The sequence below is a fragment of the Neophocaena asiaeorientalis genome, unplaced genomic scaffold, assembly GCF_003031525.2.
Source record: "Neophocaena asiaeorientalis asiaeorientalis breed wild unplaced genomic scaffold, Neophocaena_asiaeorientalis_V1.1 scaffold78, whole genome shotgun sequence".
Taxonomy (NCBI): Eukaryota; Metazoa; Chordata; class Mammalia; order Artiodactyla; family Phocoenidae; genus Neophocaena; species Neophocaena asiaeorientalis.
The window spans coordinates 8,193,443-8,208,823 of record NW_020175018.1 but is presented as its reverse complement, the minus strand read 5'-3'; the positions used below and the strand labels follow the sequence as shown (position 1 = coordinate 8,208,823).

Here is a 15,381-nt window from a genome sequence, read left to right as displayed (position 1 = left end):
CTTAAAGTACCCATGAGAGTGTCTGGCACATTAAAAATGCTTAATGTCAGTTATTTTTACTATTAATATCCTCATCATAGTAACAACAACGAGCACATTGAAGGGCTATTGTGAACACCCGCGACAGGCACTTTATAAGTTTTTGTAAGTTGACCCTTACAACTGTATGAGGCAGTTATTCTTCCTATTTCACAGTTAATCATCACAGCAAGCCAGCAAAGTGGTCTAGCATGTTCGTCCTGCCTTCATTTCTTGGTCGTGTGCGCACTGAGTGCCTACCACCTGTCAGAGTTCTGGTTGCACAGAGTGTGCTACGATGAAGGTGACAGACCTCTGTCCTGTTCTGAGGGAGCTTAGCTAGGGAGAGAGCTAAGTAAACAGACCTTTACAATAGAGCGTGTCTGAGTTTGGGGAGGGGTCAGTTTGGGGAGGGAAGGCTTTCCTGAGGAAATAATATCTAAGCATGGTAGTCATTAGGCTTGTTCACTACTATTCTGGTTTTTATCCCTTCCAGTGGGAATGCACTTCCCCATCCCCTCTGAAGTTCGGTGTGGCTGTGCAACTTGCTCTGGCCGGTGAGACGTGAGCAGAATGGGTGTCGCCTCAGGGCAGAAGGTTTATAAGCCAGCGTGCACTGCACCACATTTGTTTCTGTTGGCCGCAGTGCAAGTTGGGAGGGAGCCTCCATCGGCTTAGGCCCCAGAGAGACTATGATGAACAGTGCCCCATGCACCATGAGCAAGAAATAAATTTCTGTTGTTTTAGCTATGGAGATTTGGGGGTTGCTTGTTACGAGAGCACTGCCCATCCTATCCTGACTAATACACCACAAGGATCTAAAGAATGAGGGCAAAGTTGCCAATACAGGTAGGGATCTCCAGGAGGAAGAAAGAGCATCGTACAAAGGCTTTAAGTTACAACGAGATCATGTTCATGTGAGGGACTGACTGGAGCACAGAAACAGAGAAGGGAGTAACAAGAAAAGAGGCTGGAGAGCTGTATCACAGAGGGTCCTGTAAGATCATGAACTCCATTTCATGGATGAAGAAAATAAGGTCCAAAGAAGTTTGGTTATCTTGCACAAAGTCAAACCTAGGCTGGCCTGTCTCAGAAGCCAATGGTCTTAGTACGAAAAAATTCCTCTGCCTCCTCGGTCCTGAACTGGAGATCACTGGCATGTGGTTCTTGATCCTCAAATCTACGTGGTTTCGGTTTAGTAAGATAATCCCAAGTTCTGGGTACGTGTTCTGTGCGAAACAGTGGCAAACAGGTGTTAAAGATTTAGTGGCATTTACCTGGTATTTTTTTCCTGATAGGACGAGAAAAAAAATTAAAGAATTTTGAGAACGAATAAGCTCTGAGGACAAAGTGGACAACTACGTGATAAATAAATCCTTCTGGATCCAGCTATTTGAATTCTCAAAATTCTTAAAACATTCTCAAAATAAAAAGAATCCTGATGACTACCATTACGGAGCCCCTCAATGCCAGATGAGTACTTTACCTCGCTGAACCTCACAACTTATCAAACTAGATTCTAAAACCCTCATTTTCCAATGAGGAAATTGAGGTACACAGATGGGCTTGACTGACAGAACTGGGATTCAAATCCAGAATTTTGTAGCCTGTATTCTTCCCACGACTCCATGCTGCCTACCCCTTGCAATCTATTTCAAATAAATTATGCGCTGCTGTCGTAACTTCTGCTTCCAGGCACAAAGCTTTTTTCAAAGTCAGTAATATGAATCTTGGGACTGAAAAGGACAAAACCACCATGTCAGGAGTTTAGGGATTTGGATCAGATCTTGTTACTTTTATGGTTTTTAATTCATTGAACAAAAATCATGCTGACATGTTTAGGTCTCTTTTTTGTTCTGCCAAAGCATATGTCAGTATAAGGAAGGAACAGGAAAATTAAAACTTGATCCACTGATTCAAAAAACAATCCTGCTGAAATACTAGGAGGGGCAGAAAATAAATGCATCTAAGTCTGTAAGAAACCTTTTAACTTCTCTACAGAGAAGTATTTCAATCTTATATTTCATATGTAACTTGAAATAGGTAGCCTGCTTTTTAGACAATCTTTAATAAAATAAAAAAATTATCTAACCAACTTCTTTTTCACTACATTGTTATATTTAACGTGGAGAAAAAAAAAATCACACATTCAAAAATACATAAACTGGGACTCAAAAAACCCTTAAGAATAAATGGCTGTATAAAGAAAACAAATTCATAATATATGTAATTTGGCCTTAATAAAGTGTATTTTTTATATTTATTAATGTAAATGTGACCTTACTATACTATTAACACCAGTTTCCATATATAATAGTATTCAGTTATTGACACTGACAAAAATGTTTCAGTTTCAGGATGCAAATACAGAGGTAGTATTCTAAGTCAGGCACAGGAAGGGCTGAGAGGAAGAGAGGCATCTCTGCATGCTGGTTCCCGGTGTTGAGCTGAAGGTATCCAAATTACAAGATCAGAAGCAGTCAGGATGATGGAAAGGCACTGGTTCTGAAGTCAAGACAGACATTTTATTCCTGTATCTATCACTCAGAAGCTGGCTATCCTTGGGCAAGCTAATTAATCTCTCTCAGCCCCAGTTTCTTCATCTCTAAAATGAAGATAATAAGAACACCTTACAGGGTGATTGGGAGATGCACACACAACATTATATAAAGTACCAACAATAAAGATAGCAGCATATAGTAGCCTTGAATAAATCTGATCGTGTTTATGAATGTTTTAATCAAACACACTTAATTACTTCCTCATGAAACAACGAGGGCACATCTGTCTTAGAAAAGAAACATACTATATTATGGAAATATTTTAATTCCTTTCCAAACCAGTGATTAATACATCTGATCGTCTCCGTCTCGCATTCACAGGGTTCTGTGAGTACAGGCTAGCTGTATTCCAGGCTCTGGGCTCAGCCGGTTGGTTCTGAGCACCGGCTCTGCACTTGGCGTGCATTCACTCATCAAGCACTGGCTGAGGCCCCGGGGTTCCCTGCCAGATCCCGGGCTGGGCTGAGGAGCACCAGAGACGAGGTGGGCCTGGTCCAACTTCTCCAGAGGCTCAGTCCAGCAGGGTAGACAGACTTGTCAACCTCTACTTAGGAAGAGCATGACTGCTGCTAGGACGGATGGACAGGCCTTCTGCAGGAGGAGCATGCAGAGAGTACAGCTCATTCTGTCTCAAGGTTTGGAAAATGCCCCAGAGACGCACAGTAGCTCATCAGCTGCAGAAGAAAGGAAAGGGCACTCCAGGCAGAAGCACAGTGGAAGATGTAACGGCAGGAAGGCATGAGGCTGAAAAAGGTGCATCAGGGTCAAATTTGTTCTGTGGACCTGGAGTTTTCAAATTCTTCTTTAGCCACAAAACCCTGGCTTCAAAGAAAAGCAAGGCAGAGGCCCCATTTATAAAATGGATAAAAAGCTCTTTCAGTTAATGAGGGGAAGGGCACTAGGGGAGGGGATGGTACTCCATCCTACCCTGATGCCCCTCCACTTCTGCACCTGCCACTTACTGGCTGAGTGACCTTAAGCAAGCGATTTAAACTCTCTGCGCCTTGGTCCTCTCATCTGGAAACAGAAATTGAAAATAAACAAACAAAACCCCCAGCATCTACCTTTCAGAGATCTTGTGAGGATTAGGTGAGATAATATATGGAAAGTACACAGTACAAAGCCTGATAGAAACAATCAGAAAATGTAAGCTGCCTTTGCTGCTATTGTTGTTTATGTTTTGGCAACTATGGAGGCATCTTCAAATAATGAACAGTTTATTCATGGAAGTTTTTATCAACAGAGAGATGACAGGGCAAACAATCTGTGCTCCAGCAAGATGACTTTTTGAGATCTGACTAGTAATTTAACATCTTGTGTACATTTAAAAATCCAAATGTTCCCAGCATATAGCCATGAACTTTTCTCTTTCTGGTGTTAATTCATTCACTTAGTTTGTAGTTTCATTCAGCAGCTCTTTACTGGGCACCTATTGCATTCCAGCCACTATGTCAGAGTGAGTTTACAGTCTGGCATGGAAGGCAGTCATTAAACACATGCACAATTAATCAATAAGTTACAGTGGTAAGAAGCATAATAAAGACATGTTGAGCTCTATGAAAATAAGCAGGGGAAAGGAGGCTGAGCAAGCTCTCCTGTGGGACTCCAGGAGAAAGTGTGACGATATTTAAGTTAAGGGATATTCAAGTTAAGACGAAGAAGAGTGGAGAAGCTAGGGAAGATCATTCCCACTAGAAGGAATGGCCCGTGTAAAACAAAGGCCTTTTTTCAGGTAAAGTTCTGGGGGAACTGAAGAAAGGCAGTGTGGCTGCAGCACAGAAAGCAGAGAAAGACTATGCCCAGTGCGGAGGCCGGCAGGGCTGGCAAGGGCGAGACTAGTACGCAGGCCCTTCAATGCCGTGTTCAGGCTTAGCAGACCCACTGACGGATGAATGGACACATAAATGGGGTAGGTACACACAGCGGACTACGATTCAGCCTAAAAAGGCAGGAAGTTCTGGTACACGCTACATCATGGATAGACCTTGAAAAGATTATGCTAAGTGAAATAAGCTAGAATCAAAAGGACAAATATTATATGATTCTGCTTATATGACGTACCTGGTATAGTCAAATTCATGGAGACAGAAAGTAAAATAGCGATTATCCCGGACCTGGGGTATCGGGGACTGGGCAGTTGTTGTTTAATGGCTACAGAGTTACTGTTTTGCAAGACCAAGAGAGTTCTGGAGACTGGCTGCACAGCGATGTGAACGTACTTAATACCACTGAACTGTACATTTAAAAATAACTGAGGGCGCAGTTATTCCCTGGTGGCGCAGTGGTTGAGAGTCTGCCTGCCGATGCAGGGGACGCGGGTTCGTGGAAGATCCCACATGCCGCGGAGCGGCTGGGCCTGTGAGCCATGGCCGCGGAGCCTGCGCGTCCGGGGCCTGTGCTCCGCAACAGGAGAGGCCACAACAGTGAGAGGCCCGCATACCGAAAAAAAAACAAAAACAAAAATAACTGAAGTGGTAGATTTTTAATGTATATCTCACCACGATAAAAAGAAAAGGAAAAAAGGAGAGAAAAAGACTTAGTAGATTGTTTCTAAGAACAACATGGAATATCACAGACGTCTGAGTGAGGCAGAGGAAACGTGATCAGACTTGTATTTTGTGCAGAAACCAATGTACAAACCAGATCTAAGGATATGGCGAAAGTCTGCCCAGAAGCCTCTAGGCCCGCGGATGGGGAGCTCAGGGCCTAGCCTGTAGTGGCTTCTCGGCTGGATGATGAAGACAGTAGCGTCTTCCGCCAGGGTCAGAGAGCCTCCCCGAATAAGGCAGGGGTTTTGGCTGAGCTGGGAGGGTCACACTTTGTTTGTACAAACTCCATCAGGCGGGTCTTCCAGTAACATCCTGGATGGGGGCTTCCTGCAAAATTCCTTGAGCATGTTCCCATGAACAACAAGCCGAGGCGCATGTCCCTCTGGTAACTCACAAAGCAGAGAGTCCCCCCAGCTGAAATGGTACTTCCTATGGTTTCAACGAGAACGGGACATGTGCAAAGCCATTCATCAGGTGTACATCAGAGGAAGCTACGCTCAGCGTGGCAACTACAGTAAAAGCCAGTTACTGGGCTGGCCAAAAAGTTTGGTTGGGTTTTCGTTAACATCTTACAGAAAAACCCAAACGAACTTTTTGGCCTGCCCAATATAGTATGTCAGACTTCAAAAGGATCTTTGGTCACTTAAAGGGGACTTAAAAAGGTAGAAAGGACACGTTAGAGCCAGGAAGACCTAAGTTGGCATCTCTGCTCTGCCACTTGTTAGCTTCAGACCCGTGAGCGTGCTGTTCAACTTCTTCTGACTCAGTCTCCTCATGTGTAAAATAGAAGAATATTACCAAGAGGGTGGAAGCAAGGATTAAATGAAATGATGGTGGCAAGGGCTCGGCACATGGCCAGTGTGTATGCACTGCAGCAGCCCAATACGGGGTGGCCACTTTCCTTACTACAGAATCTCCAAGGCTGGGGGACGACAGGATGCAAGTGTTCGGGGAGAAGGCAGTCAAAAAGGATTCAGTCACTAGGAACTTAGGCTACTGAGTGGCTGGTGGGCAGTGAGGGGCAGAACAGGAAGAGCGAGGGCGGGCATGGGGGCCACGGGAGGCAGGAGGCTGAGGGAGAAGGGTGCCCCACTTCCAGGGAACAAACAGCCCGTGGAAGCGCATCTCTGACAGCTCCACCAAGAGAAAGCCTGCTGCCCGCCTCCACACTGGGCTGCTGGGAGACTCCCCGCCAACAGCGCATCGGCCTGCAATCAGCAGCAGACACATGCCCTGCTTTATTGTTTGCTGATGGGCGCTGCCCAATGCCTTGGGGCCGCTGGCCCCGAAGGAAATGTTTTTGTTTGTGTAGCCCAGCCAGACTTCCTATGCTCCTAGGGACACAATTCTCCCTCCCCTCTTTCCTCCCAGCCCCCATCCCCACCCTACCCCAACCCCCAGCTCACCATCCTGTCTTACATGTCCCATAAAGACACGAGATGTCCTTCTAGCCCAAAGGAAATCACACACACACTTTGGAAGGACTTCTACCATCAGCAGTACCTTCGGTTTTCTCTGGGGACACAAGTGGGCACCTGCTTTCAAAGGCCTGTCCTGTGACTGAGGCCTGGCTAAACCAGACATGCCATCCTGAAATACAGCCCAGCATGATGGAAAGAGAGACGAGGTTGAGGTCAGGGGTCACAGCCCCACATTCCCAGCTGGGTGACCTTGATGAAGTCACTCACGTTCTCCTTCCCTGTCACCACAGAAGGCTGGAAACCCAAGTCCAGGGATATGTGGAGGTAACTCTTACCTCAGCTCTCGTGTACAGGACAAAGAGCACAGGTTTGGCGGTCAAGGTAGACTTGACTTCCACTCCCAGCTCTGCCACTCAGAGGCTGGGTAACTGTGGACAATTAACTTTTCCTCCCTAGATCACAAAGAAGGGTATTTACTGAAGTGTTTAGAACAGTCTCTGAAGCTAGACTGCCAGGGTTTGAGGCCCAGATCTATCATTGCTTAGACGTATGGCCCTGGGCAAGTACTTTTACCTCTATGCCTCAGTGTTTCCCTCGGTCAAATGTGTATAATACCACTAAGTTAATGGGATTGTTGTAAGGATTAAAAGAGTTACTAAATGTGCCGGTCATGGTGACCTGCTCAAGAAACACTATCTGTTATTGTTTGCTCACCTGTAAATGGGGGCGGGGGGAGTAATAAAAATGTTACCTTTCTTCTTCCACAGTTAGTGTTAACAGCGAATGATAGATGATGGTTAAAGAATTCTGCATGTGTAGGTACTGACTATTTTAAAAGCTGTCAATCAGATCAGTAATAAAAATAATAGTGAAGTCTCCCACTAGAGAGAGAGAGCAGAGCAGAGTGGCTACAGGCCCAGGCTCTGAGAAAGACGCCTGTCCTTCCCCTTACTAACCGTGTAACACTGGGCACAAAGAACTCCCCTCCCCTGTGACTCAGCGTCTTCATCTGTAAATAGGGGTAATGACATACCTACCTCAAAAGATTGTTATGAATATAGCAGTTAGTATACAAATAGCACCTGGAGCAGCAGTGGGCACACTGACTGCATTACTGTCCTTACTACGCGCTAGCTCCTGTTTCAGGGTCTAGGGATACAGCAATGAACCAAACTGACGACGCTCCACCTACTCACATTCGTTTTTTTCTGTTTCGCAAACACACACTGTATTTTATTTTAACAAGAGATAAATAAACTGGCCTAGTCACATTCTAGTGAAGGAGAGAAAGAGTACACGTAAGTCTATAAACCGACACATAAGTGCTATGAAGAAAGTAAAGCAAGATAGGGAGAGAAGGAGGAAACATTATGATCGCAGCAAGGGCCCACGGATAACTGCCTAGTCCTCTAGCCCCAGTGCCATCTGCTCCCCTTCAATCAGAATAACAATGACTAACATTTGCAGAGCTGTTCCCACGTGCCAAGCTCTGAGACGAGGAACACTTTGTGCATTAGCTGAGCGAACCTTCACATCATTCCTATGACATTAGTGGTCTTATTACCTGGTGTTTGCAGATTAGGAAAGGGAGGCTCAGACAGATCAAGTAACCTGCCCAAGGCCACACAAGTTCCTGGTAGACCTGGGATCTGAGCCCAGTGCAGCCTGATTCGTGAATTCCAGGTCTCCCTGCTGGTGCTAGACAAATCTAAGCAGCCAATCTTACTAGCTGCAGTGACGTGGAGAGCACTGCTCGTTCACTAAGGCCTGCTTAGACACACAGTTCACTGCTACTCCGCCGGCTCCCCTACAAGTCTAAGCACAGCGGGGAGAAAGGAGAAAGCGAGTCCCTACAGGTGGGCAGTAGAACAGTGAGCTGATCTCCAGCGGCCAACTGCCAGGTACTGTAAGGTGCAGGACACAAAGGGTGACAACAGAAGAGGGGCAGGGGGAGGAGGAGTCTGTCCTTTTGGGCGCAGCTTCTGCACAGGTGTTGATGGCAACTTTCTCCGCAGCCCACGCTCCGCTCTTGCTTCCTGATTGCACTTCCTTGTGTGTTTCAAACAGAACATCTGTGCAGGGAGGGGGCTCCCATTCCACACACTTGGGACCTGAATAGTAGGAAGCTCTCCTAAAAAGCCACAGGCTGGGTGAAGAGAAAGCAGCCATCCTAAAACTGCAGGGAGGCTCGCCAGGCTTGGAAGTCGAGAGAAACAACGTACTGTGCTGGAAGTCCTCCAGCAGAATGAATGAATGAACGGCCCTGGAAAGCAGCGATGGCGAACAGGCAGCGGGCATGAAAAGGGCTGGAAAAGCAGCTACAGTTGCTCAAATGCAGTTGGTGGCTGCCCCAGCCCACATGAGGTCATTAGGCGGTCTCCTCTGATTTTTTTTTCTTTCACCATCACTAAAGGTTTATATGTATGCGACTTATGGAAGAAAAGGGTATTATCAATGTTTCCTAGAATGTGCACCTTATACACACTGTCCCTGGTACGAGATCCACAAAGCGATACAGCAGCTAGACAAAGAGGCCACCGAGCTAGAAGGAGGGAGGTTCCAGGTCAGCAGCCTGTAAAGCAATGTGATAGTGTGGCAGGAATATGGGCTTTGGAAACAGATTCAATTTGAATAATGACTCCTCTGCTTACTAATCTGTGACCCTGAACAAAGTACTTAACTTTCTGAACCCCAGTTTCCTCATCTGTATTATACCCATCTCAAAACGGTACTTTTCTGCAGGCACAAAAACAATGAGATCGCCATGAAAAGATGTACAGAAGATTCTGTTAAGACAAAAAAAGCAAGTTGTGGCACTGCAGATACTTAATCCCATTTATGTAAACTAAATATGTAGGGGTGTGTGTGTGTGTGTGTGTGTGTGTGTGTGTGTGGTGTGTGTATGTGTGTGCATGCATCTTTTCAAATCTGGAAGGATATATATTAAACTTACCAACAGTTACTTATGGGAAGAATATTTGGGGAACAATAAAATAACTTTTTATTTTTCTGTAGGATTTGAATTTTTGCAATAAATGTGTATTATTTTTATAATTAAAGAGATGAAAATCATATATCTGATAAGAGTCTAGAATCCAGAACATATAAAGATCTCCTACACCTCGACAACAAAAGTACAAACAACCCAATTTAAAAACTGCGTGAAGGACTTGAATAGACATTTTTCTAAAGATGTACAAGTGGCAAACAAGCACATGAAAAGATACTCAACATCATTAACATTAGGGAAATGCAAGTCAAAACTACAATGAGATACCACTTCATACCCACTAGCATGGAAGTAATAATAACAATAGCAGTAACAACAATACGTACTGGCAAGGAGGTGGGGAAATTAGAATCCTTACATATTACTGGTAGGAATGTAAAATGTGTGGTCCCTGTGAAAAAGTTTCGCAGATCCTCAGAAAGTCAGACTTATCACATGACCCAGCAATCCCACTTGTATGTCTATACCCAAGAGAACTGACAGCATGTTCATAGCAGCATTATACGTAATAGCCAAAAAGTGCAAACAACTCAAATATTCATCAGCTTATGAAAGGATAAATAAAATGTGGCATATCCACACAATGCAATATTATGTGGCAATAAGAAAGAATGAAGTACTGATACATGCTACAACATGGATGATCCCTGAAAATATTATGCTAAGTGAAAAAAGCCGTCACAAAAGACCACATACTGTGTGATTCCATTCATATGAAGTGTTAATAGGGAAATCTATAGAGACAGAAAGCAGACTAGTAGTTGCCTCGAGCAATCCCTAGGAGGGTGATTTGGGGCGAAGTGCAGAGCGACTGCTAGTAGGTTCAGGATGTCTTTGCGGGGTGATGAAAAATGTCCTGAAACTGAACGTGGTGATGGTTGCACAACTCTGAATATACTAAAAACCTTTGTATTATACCCTTTAAATGGGTGAATTATATCTCAGTAAAGCTACTGAAAGATGCCATATGCCCATCTGGTTCTCGTCATTGAACAGTACTTGTCTCCTAGGTGGAAAGCTTGATGGCAGGCAGCATGTCTCGATCTCCTCACCTGTGGGATGGCAGTGACTGCTTCCCCATAACAGTTAACAATCACCACGCAGAAAAAGTCATGGGAACACTCGGCAACAACAGTTAACTTGATAAGGAAGATTTTAAAAATAACACTATTTCTCATTTGGTGAATTTCTTTCCTTTCTTCACTGGTATCAGACCTGTATCACGGTCTAAAGGCTCTCCTTGTCTACTGCCGCTCCCTCTCCCCTTTATCCTCCACAAGAGTTTCTCCCAATAACTTTTCAGAAAAGCAAACATTGCTGCTACCGTATTTTACAGATGAGGAAACCGAGACTCAGAGCGTTGAAGTAACTAGCGTAAGGTCACACAACTCATTTCATTGGTTCTCTTATTCAAGTTGTTCTGACTGTAAGCCTGGCTCCTCCAGGTGTCAATTCCAGCTCTCCCTGGCTGCACAGCAGCTACCCCTCCCTGTTTAAGTCAGCCTGGGGACCCTACACCCTGCCGTACTAGCTGCTCGCCCTAGAAAATCCTGGTCATCATCCATGAGAGACCGTACAGCAGCCTGTGCTACGAAAATACACCTGTGAAAAAGAATCCAGCCTAGGAGAACCACAACCCAGGGCTCTTAACTGTAATCTGGTGAAACTGCCTGGTCCGATCCCAAGGAGAATTCTCCTCCATGCTGTCACCTTGGAACAAAGTCTGAGGGCAGGAGCCTGGCCTAGGCATAAGGTCTATCGTCACTAACAACGCCTGAAGGAAAAGTGGGAGCCAATGATGGCAATTATCCCACAATCGTGAGGCCTTGGGGAGCAGTTCAGTGTCAAGCTGAACTGCTGACACTGGGCTGAGGGTGTCAAGAAGAGCCGCGGTCCCTTGGCCTTTCCAGAAATACTACGCAAATCTCACACCACAGGCAGGACTAGTCAGCGGATTTGCTTCTTTGGGATATACCTTCCAGGAGGTCTTGGTCACCACAATTCATATTCAAAGAACAAACCAAGTACTCATTAACAAACAAACTACAGTGTTCCTGAGCAACTTAAATTCCAAGATAATTACAACATAATGACTTAAGTCCTCCCACCCCTAAAAATGGAGGAAAAGACAGGAAAAAAAAATGAACATGGGGCTGGGGGAGGGGGTTAGTGGGGAAGAGAGGGAAAGAGAGTGTTAAGGACTGAAAGAGCAGTCAGCAAACAGAAAGAAAATATCGTTGGTTTTACTCCCAAATAATCAGAAAAAGAATGTTTCCAAGAACTCCTTAACCAGGAGAATCAGATAATAACAAATACTATAAGAAAAAGGAATTAAAGTTTATGACACACCAGGCCTCACACTAGGAGTATCACATATAATATCCCATTATTCTTCAAAAAAATCATAGAAATAACGCCCATTTTACAGATAAGGAGGCTGAAGCTTCCAAAAGTTAATGACTTGCCCAAGGTCACTACAGTGAGCACACTCCCCAGGCCACTGTCAGCCAATGGCCACCCGTGGCACAGGGACTCCCCTGACGGGCAATCTTCGCTCAGGAACGCACCATCAGCCCGGCTGACCTTCTCAGAAATGCACTGCAGTGTGAGGCGTCTTCTACCCAGTCCTCCTCTTTTCCTTTCTTCACCAGTGGCAGACCTGCACCCTGTCTCTTTCACAGGCCTTTCTGCCCATAAATCTCTTGCACATCTAATTCTGTCCTGGCATCTGTTTTCAGAGGACCCAAGCTGATATACCCAGAGAATGAGAGAACAGGGATTTGAACCTAGGTCTGTCTAACCCCAAAGCCTTTGTGCTTTCCTTTATACCCAGAGATTAACTGATAAATAAATCATGTTGCTAAATCCAATGATCAATTCTTAGACCTTCTCCTCCTTGACCCGTCAGCGATACCTGGTGTAGCTGATGAGTCCTTCCCCTTTAACACAATTCCTTTGTTTCCAGGACGCCACACTCTCCTAGTTCTCCGGCCACTTATTCTCAGTCTCTCTTGCTGGTTCCTCCTTATCACCCTAACCCATAAACCTTGATGTGGACTGTCCAAGGCTCAGTTCCCAAGCCCTTCTCTTCATTATCGGTATTTACTCTCTAAAATAATCTCATCTAATTTCATGGCTTCTTCTACATGTTCATGCTTCCCAGATTTCTCTCTTGAGCCCACACCTGTCACCAGAACTCTAAACTTACATACCTAGCAGCCTACTTGACCTCTCCACTTGGATGTCTAGTAGAGTCTCACACCCAGCCTGTCCTCCCACATCTGCCCTAGCTCAGTAAATGGCAACGCCATCCTTCCAGTTGCTCAGGCCAAAAAACCTTGAAGTCATCTTTGAGTTCCTTCTTCCTAAATTTACAACCAATCTGTCAGCAAATCCTGGCAGCTTTTCCTTTAAAATGTACCCAGAATCTTGACCACTTCTAACCAACACCATTACCACACTAGTCCAGGCACCATACCTAGATTACTACAATAGCTCCTAACCAGTCCCTGCTTTCACCCTCGCCTTCCTACAGTATAATTCTCAAAATAGCAGGCAGAATGACCCTTTCAAAACCTAAATCAGATCATATCCCTCCCTAGCTCAAAATCCTCCAGTGACTTCACATTTCACTCCAAGTAGAAGCCAAAATCCTTATAAGGGTCTATTAGGACTATGGTGCTTAGTTTTATATGTCACAAGTGTGCCCAGATATTTGATAAAACATTATTCTGGGTGTTTCTATGAGGGTGTTTTTGGATGAGTCGAACATTTAAATCAATAGACTGAGTAAAGCAGACTGCCCTCCCTGATATAGGTGGGCCTCATTCAATCAGTTGAAGGCCTGCATTAAAACAATAATTATAGGGAATTCCCCTGAATGAGAAGGAATTCCTCCTGCCTGACTGCCTTCAAGCTGGAACAATGGTTTTTCCCTGCTTTCGACTCAAACTGAAACATCGGCACTTCCTGGGTCTCAAGCCTCCTGGCCTTTAGACTGGAACTACACCACCAGTTCTCTTGGTTCTCAGGCACTTCAGGCTCAGATCAAACCCACACCATCAACTCTCCTGAGTCCCCAGTTTGTCTCCCAAGACTGCAGATCTTGGGACTTGTCAGCCTCCATATTCACATGTTCTCTTTATACACACACACACATACATATATACATCTATCTACATATATGTATGTATACACGTGTGTGGATGTATGGAGATATATATATCCTGTTGGTTCTTTTTCTCTGGAGAACACTGACTAATAGAAAGACTTTACATGGTATTGGCCTCTCCATTTCACTCTGGCCTCATCTCCTATTTCTCTCCCCTCCCTTGTTCTGCTACAGACACATGAGCGCTCTCACTGTTCCCTGAACACCCTCGGTGGACTCTCACCTCAGGGCTTCTGCACTTGCTGCTTCCTCTGCCTTAGTGCTGAATATAAGCCTAGTCTGCTCTCTCATGTCCTCAGTTCTCTGCTCAGTTATCACCTTCCCCCGAAGCCTGCCATGAACACACTACTTGAAACTGCACCAACTCACTAGCCCCATCTATGACGTCCTTTAATCTTTTTCACTGCCTTATTTTTCTCCACAGAGAGAAAAATATGGCCAGCTGACACACACACTCCCTGTGTGTTACTGTCCACTTCCCCAGTAGAAGTTCCACAAAGGCAGAGGCTTTGTCTAGCTTATTCACTGCCGTGTCTTCCATGTCTAGAACTATGCCTGACACACAGTAGGTGCTAATAAATACCTGCTGAATAAATTTACAAATACCCTCGAAGTTTCACATTTCAGCATAAAAACTTTATATTCTCATAAACGCAGTTAGGTGGTCACCTGGGGCCAGAGGACTTGCAAAGGGTCATGGGGAACTTTCAGGACAACCGAACTGGTCTATATCTTGACTGAGATGGTGGTTACAGTCAAGATATATATTTGACCTATATTTGTCAAAATTCATCATCACGTACACTTGAAATGGGTTCATTTTTTGTATGTACGTTACACCTCAATAAAGTTAACTAAAAAAAAAAAAACAAAACAAATCCTTTATATTCCAGAGTGCTTCTCACACCAGAAAGTGGCATAAACTTACTTCAGGTTATGTATCCTGACTTGAGCTTTGGCCATTTATGCTCCACATGCTTTGGGTTGGTATATAACTAAATTTTAAAATACCAATTACTGCCCCTTATTACAAAAAGAAAAAGTGCTCTCAGAGGTCCATAGACGTTAAGAATAGACTTTGATGTCAAGCAGACCCATATTTAAATCCTGCACAACTCTACCCTTATTAGCTAAATGAACTTGAACAAGTTATTTAACCTCTCTCAGGCTTACTTAGCTCATGTATAAAAAATAGGGAATAACAGAATGACTTAAATATAGCATAAGGCCTAGAATATAGTTTGCACTCAGTAAGTAGTCATTTTGCTTAATAGTATTGCCATGCAGTGAGCCAGGAAGGCCCTTCAAATATCAATGGGGTTTCCTGAGACAGTGATGTCAAGTTTGGCTCTGAGGACCACTGGAGGGGTCACTCAGGTGTGTTGCAGATGGCTGTCTGGCCCTGAAGTGTCCATGTCTCCAAGAAGCTCAGCAATATGCAGCACACTGGTGCAAACAAGCACTGAGACAATCAAGGAACAAAAGCTACACCAAGGCCCCCCACATTCCATTCACTTCTTCCCCAGTTACGGTCCTGCCTCTACCACTTCCCACTCCCAGCAGAAGAACAGGAAGATCCTTAGGAGATCATTATGACACTGTTAGTAAAAGAGAAAAAAATTTAAACGACCAAGATATTCAACAACTGAGA

At 44.5% G+C, this 15,381-nt stretch overlaps 1 protein-coding gene across 4 annotated transcripts in view; it reads right to left on the bottom strand.

Moving 5' to 3' along the window:
- MRRF (mitochondrial ribosome recycling factor) overlaps positions 1-15,381 on the bottom strand; it is a 55,959-nt gene that overhangs the window by 12,187 nt on the left and 28,391 nt on the right. The window lies entirely within an intron of this gene.